We start from the raw sequence: 7,001 nt of genomic DNA on the forward strand, positions 1-7,001 counted from the left end.
CTCTCCTTAGTGCCAAAGGCTAGAAGCGAGGGTGAAGACCACTGCCCACCCCCTCTGCTCACCCCTGCAAGAAGGACCACGTGGTCCATGCTCCTGGCTCCCTGTTCCTGCTGCCACCCAGCCTATGGGGAAATGAGATTCGAGTTCCACTTCTGTGGACCAGAAAAGGAGGAAAACGGGGTCCCACACTGCAACCGTGGGCCCCTTCTCCAGGCTGCAGGTGAGTTCTGTGAAGCTACTGTCTTCCAGGACAGCAATCCTCAAACTGGAGGATGCTAGGGCAGTGGGCCTCAACCAGCAGCGATTCTGCCGCGCCCCCCCCCAACCCGGTCCCTGGAACATTTAACGATATCTGGAGATGTTTTTGGTAGTCAAGCTGGGGCGAGGGGGTTGCCACTGGCATTTTAGTAAGCAGAGGTCAAGGATGTTGGTAAATATCCTACAATCCACAGGATAGTCCCCACAACAAAGAATTAAATAACCCAAAACACCAGTAGTGCTGAGACTGAGAAACCCCACCCCCAGGGTACATGTAGGCTTCCCAGGGGTGAGCAGGCAGATTGTTCTAAGCTGATTGGTTACTTATCTCCAATTCCATTTGCAATCTTTCCTAAATTTGGTCTTCCACAGTCTGCCAATTCTCCTTTCCCACCTCCCTTTTACAATGACCCTTCCCCCAAATCCCAAATAAACATTCCCAGGTATAAAAACTTCCAAGACACCCCGTAAGGGACAATTTGAGTCTACAGCTCCCTCCTGTGAGAAGAAACTGTGAGGCAGTTCCCTGGGTGCAGAGCGAAAGAGCTTCATAAAAACACTAAAGCTGCAGCATCTTGTTTCATGCAGGTGACAAACTCCTGCAAGCCTCTGAACCTTATGCAGCCATCTATATGTCTTAGAATTATAATCCAAAAGTAAGAGAAGTTGATCACAGGGAGACATATGAACACATTTATATTAATTGATAAATGAAGTCAGATTTTTTTTCTGACTGAAAATTCAATCTGGTTAATGGGTCTGACAATGAGGACTGGCTTCACCATTTCAATTATACAGCAGACATTTCCATAAACTAAATTGGCTAAATCTGCAGGCCAAGGTACAATATATGACATGCCAGAAATGACATCTTTTTCAATTATTTAGATTTATAAGAGAAAAATTTACATGTTAACTTAAAAATGTGAAAGGAGGGTGACACTCTAGGTGTGAATGTAAGCTGGTGCAGCCACTGTGGAAAACAGTATGGAGGTTCCTCAAAAAACTAAAAATAGAATTACCATATGATCCAGCAATCCCATTCCTGGGCATATATCCAGACAAAACTATAATTCAAAAAGATGCATGCACCCCTATGTTCATAGCAGCACTATTCACAATAGCCAAGACATGGAAACAACCTAAATGTCCATTGACAAATGGATGGATAAAGAAGATGTGGTACTAAGATCAGGAACAAGGCAAGGTTGCCCACTCTCACCACTATTATTCAACATAGTTTTGGAAGTTTTAGCCACAGAAATCAGAGAAGAAAAAGAAATAAAAGGAATCCAAATAGGAAAAGAAGAAGTAAAGCTGTCACTGTTTGCAGATGACATGATACTATACATAGAGAATCCTAAAGATGCTACCAGAAAACTACTAGAGCTAATCAATGAATCTGGTAAAGTAGCAGGATACAAAATTAATGCATAGAAATCCCTTGCATTCCTATACACTAATGATGAAAAATCTGAAAGTGAAATTAAGAAAACACTCCCATTTACCATTGCAACAAAAAGAATAAAATATCTAGGAATAAACCTACCTAAGGAGACAAAAGACCTGTATGCAAAAAATTATAAGACACTGATGAAAGAAATTAAAGATGATACAAACAGATGGAGAGATATACCATGTTCTTGGATTGGAAGAATCAACATTGTGAAAATGACTCTACTACCCAAAGCAATCTACAGATTCAATGCAATCCCTATCAAACTACCACTGGCATTTTTCACAGAACTAGAACAAAAAATCTCACAATTTGTATGGAAACACAAAAGACCCCAAATAGCCAAAGCAATCTTGAGAAAGAAAAACGGAGCTGGAGGAATCAGACTCCCTGACTTCAGACTATACTACAAAGATACAGTAATCAAGACAGTATGATACTGGCACAAAAACAGAAATATAGATCAATGGAACAGGATAGAAAGCCCAGAGATAAACCCACACACGTATGGTCACCTTATCTTTGATAAAGGAGGCAAGAATATACAGTGGAGAAAAGACAGCCTCTTCAATAAGTGGTGCTGGGAAAACTGGACAGCTACATGTAAAAGAATGAAATTAGAACACTCTAACACCATACACAAACATAAAATCAAAATGGATTAAAGACCTAAATGTAAGGCCAGACACTATAGAACTCTTAGAGGAAAACATAGGCAGAACACTCTATGACATAAGTCACAGCAAGATCCTTTTTGACCCACCTCCTAGAGAAATGGAAATAAAAACAAAATAAACAAATGGGACCTAGTGAAACTTAAAAGCTTTTGCACAGCAAAGGAAACCATAAACAAGACAAAAAGACAACCCTCAGAATGGGAGAAAATATTTGCAAATGAAGCAACTGACAAAGGATTAATCTCCAAAATTTACAAGCAGCTCATGCAGCTCAATATCAAAAAAACAAACAACCCAATCCAAAAATGGGCAGAAGACCTAAATAAACATTTCTCCAAAGAAGATATACAGATTGCCAACAAACATATGAAAGAATGCTCAGCATCATTAATCATCAGAGAAATGCAAATCAAAACTACCCGGTCAGAATGGCCATCATCAAAAAGTCTACAGACAATAAATGCTGGAGAGGGTGTGGAGAAAAGGGAACTCTCCTGCACTGTCGGTGGGAATGTAAACTGATACAGCCACTGGAGAACAGTATGGACATTCCTTAAGAAACTAAAAATAGAACTACCATACGACCCAGCAATCCCACTACTGGGCATATACCATGAGAAAACCATAATTCAAAAAGAGTCATGTACCACAATGTTCATTGCAGCTCTATTTACAATAGCTAGGGCATGGAAGCAACCTAAGTGTCCATCGACAGATGAATGGATAAAGAAGATGTGGTACATATATACAATGGAATACTACTCAGCCATAAAAAGAAACGAACTTGAGTTATTTGTAGTGAGGTGGATGGACCTAGAGTCTGTCATACAGAGTGAATTAAGTCAGAAAGAGAAAAACAAATACCGTATGCTAACACATATATATGGAATCTAAAAAAAAAAAAAACAAAATTGGTCATGAAGAACCTAGGGGGCAAGATGGGAATAAAGACACAGACCTACTAGAGAATGGACTTGAGGATACGGGGTGGGGGGAGGGTAAGCTGGGACAAAGTGAGAGAGTGGCATGGACATATATACACTACCAAATGTAAAACAGATAGCTAGTGGGAAGCAGCCGCATAGCACAGGGAGATCAGCTTGGTGCTTTGTGACCACCTAGAGGGGTGGGATAGGGAGGGTGGGAGGGAGGGAGACGCAAGAGGGAAGAGATATGGGGACATATGTATATGTATAACTGATTCACTTTGTTATAAAGCAGAAACTAACACACCATTGTAAAGCAGTTATACTTCAATAAAGGTGTTTAAAAAAAATGTGTGGATAAATAAAAATGTGGTACATATATACAACGGAATACTACTCAACCATAAAAAAAGAATGAAATAATGTCATTTGCAGTAACATGGATGGAACTAGAGATTATCATACTAAGTGAATTCAGTCAGAAAGAGAAAAACAAATACCATACAATATCACTTATATGTGGAATCTAAAATATGACACAAATGAACCTATCTATGAAACAGAAATAGACTCTCAGACATAGAGAACCGACTTGTGGTTGCCAAGGGGGAAGGAGGTGGGGGAGGGATGGATTGGGAGTCTGGGGTTAGTAGATGCAATCTATCATATATAGAATGGATAAGCAAGGTCCTACTGTACAGCACAGGGAACTGTATTCAGTATCCTAAGATAAACCATGATGGAAAAGAATATAAAAAGAATGTACATACATGTGCAACTGAATCACTTTGCTGTACAGCAGAAATTAACACAACATTGTATTATAAATCAACTATAATTCAACTTAAAAAAATGTGAGAGGAAGGGTGATAGAAGCCAGAATAGAGGTTACCTATGGGTAAGAGAGGGCAGGTATCAATAAGAAGGGAGCATGAGGGAGCCTGCTAAGGTGCTGGAAATGTTCTACGTCTTGATCTTGGTGGTGGTAACGTGAGTGTATAAATATGGAAAAATTCACTGAGCCTTACACTTAAAATCTGTGTACTTTAGAAAAGTTATATTTTAATAAAAGCAAGAGAAAAGTAAAGTTTTTTTTTTCAAAATTCTTTTGTGAGAGTATTCAAGCAAAAAATGTTGAAGACTACTGCTTTGGGAGAATGAGAGGACTAGATTTTCCTGGCTTTTTTCCTTGTTTTCCTATAGCCATGGTCTAAAACATGTCTCTTCTATCCTCTATCCTCAAGACTCCTTCTTCCTAACCTGTCTCATTTGCTTCCCAAGCCCTTCCACTAAGCCCCTGGAAGTTATATTCTGTGATCAACACACCCCTGCACCATGAATCACTTCCCAGGCATTTCCCTCCACCACCTGCCTTAAAACTGAAATCTACCTCCTCTCCTTGACTGCCCCAGCCCAGGACACCATCTTTTCAGACTGCACAGACCTCAGAGTCAGGAGAGGAGGTCTATGGCCTTGCTCTTCTGATAGGAAGCAGGGTGCTGCACCCTCTGAGAATCCTAGCACTCAGTCATACAACCTTCGCCCCCGTCACTGTCATTTACTGATTGCCTGGCCACCGCCCTTCACCCTCCGAGGATTTGGTGTACACACAGCCTTCTCTGCCTCGATCCCTGCTATTCTCTTGGTTACATTTATACTTAACAGAAGATTTCAATTTCGATAAAGTCCAGTGTATCCATTTTTTTTAATGGTTGGTGCTTTTGTAGCCTATGTAATTTTTGCCTACTCCAGGTTTTCAGAGATTTTCTCCAATATCTTTTTTTCAAAATATGTTATAGTTTTAACTTTACCATGTAGGTCTATGATCTAGTTTGAGTTAATTTTTATGTATGGTGTGAGTTAAAGGTCAAGGTTAATTTTTTCTATATAGATATACAGTTGTCCCAGCACCATTTGTTGAAAAGCTTTCCCCATTGAAATAACTTGGCACTTTTGTCAAAAATCAACTGAGTACAGTGGTCCCTCAGTATCTGTTGGGGGTTGGTTCCAGGACACCCCTCCCACTCCCACCCCCGCTTAGATACCAAAATCCACAGATGCTCAAGTCCCTTATGTAAAATGGTATGGTATTTGCATATAACCTAAATCCTCCCATACACTTTAAATCATCTCTAGATTACTTACAGTACCTAATATTGATACTGTAAATGTTATGTTAATAGTTGCAAATACAGTGTAAATGCTATGTAAATTGTTACTGAAGTGTGGCAAATTTAAGTTTTGCTTTTTGGAAAGTTTTGGAATTTTTAAAAAATATTTTCGATCTGGGGCTTCCCCAGTGGTCCAGTGGCTAAGACTCCACACTCCCAATGCAGGGAGCCCGGGTTCAATCCCTGGTCAGGGAACTAGATCCCACATGCCGCAACTTAGAGTTCGCATGCCACAACTAAAAGATCCCATATGCCACAACTAAAGATCCCACATGCCACCACTAAAGATCCTGCATGCCACAGTGAAGATCCCGCATGCTGCAACTGAGATGTGGCAGAGCCAAATAAATAAATGAATATTAAAAAAAAATTTTTTTGATCTGAGGTTGGTTGAATGTGTGGATGTGGAACCCACCAATACAGAGGGCAGACTGTACTATGCGGTTTTACATGAGGGACTTGAGCATATGTGGATTTTGTTATCTCTAGGCGGTCCTGGAACCATTCTCCCGGATACCCAGGGATGACTGTATATATGCTACATATATTCAATTGAATCAACTGAGATATTTATATTACATTATATACATTATATATATATACATATAATGCCTATTTCTGGGCTTCATATTTTGTTTCATTGTTCTATATGTCCATCCTTAAGACAATTCCACACTGTCTCAATGACTTATAGTAATAAGATGTATAATAAATCTTGAAATCAGGTACTGTAAACCCTTCAACTTTGCTCTTTTTCAAAATTATTTTAGCTATTCAACATCCTTTGCTTATTCCATATGAATTTTAGAATCAGTTCATCAATTTCTACAAAATGCCTACCAATATTTTCATTGAGATTGCACTGAATCTACAGATCAATCTGGAAAGAAATGACATCTGAACAACAGTGAGTTTTGCAATCTACGAACATGACATATCTCTCCATTCATTTAGGTCTAACTTTCTTTCGGCAATGTTTTATAGTTTTCAGTGTACACGTCTTGCACATCCTTTATTAAGCTTATCCCTAAGTATTTTATGTGTTTTCAAGACTATTTTAAATGACATTTTAAAATTTTCATTTCACCATTGGTTGTTGCCAGTATATAAAAATTTAATTAAATGTTATATATTGACCTTGTATCCTACAACTTTCCTGAACTTATTGTTTTACTAGCTTTTTTGTAGCATCTGTAGAATATTCTATATTCATAAATTTGTCATCTATAGTTAAGACAGTTTTACTTCTGTCTTTCTAATCCAAATATCTTTCTCTTTTTCTTGCTATAGTACAGTGGCTAGGACCTCCAGGACAATGTTTAAAAAAAAAATGTGTTAGGAGTACTTATCCTTCCTTGTTCCTGATATTCCTGGGGAAAGGCATCTTATTTTTTACTGTTGTGGTGGTTATGAAATATATTCATGATTTCTCTGACACTCCTCCCTTCAAAAAGTGCAGCCTTAATACCCCTCCCCTTGAATGTGGGCTGTAGTTAGTGACTTGTTTCTAATG

This window comes from Eschrichtius robustus, chromosome 2 (assembly GCF_028021215.1).
Source record: "Eschrichtius robustus isolate mEscRob2 chromosome 2, mEscRob2.pri, whole genome shotgun sequence".
In the NCBI taxonomy this organism is placed as follows: domain Eukaryota; kingdom Metazoa; phylum Chordata; class Mammalia; order Artiodactyla; family Eschrichtiidae; genus Eschrichtius; species Eschrichtius robustus.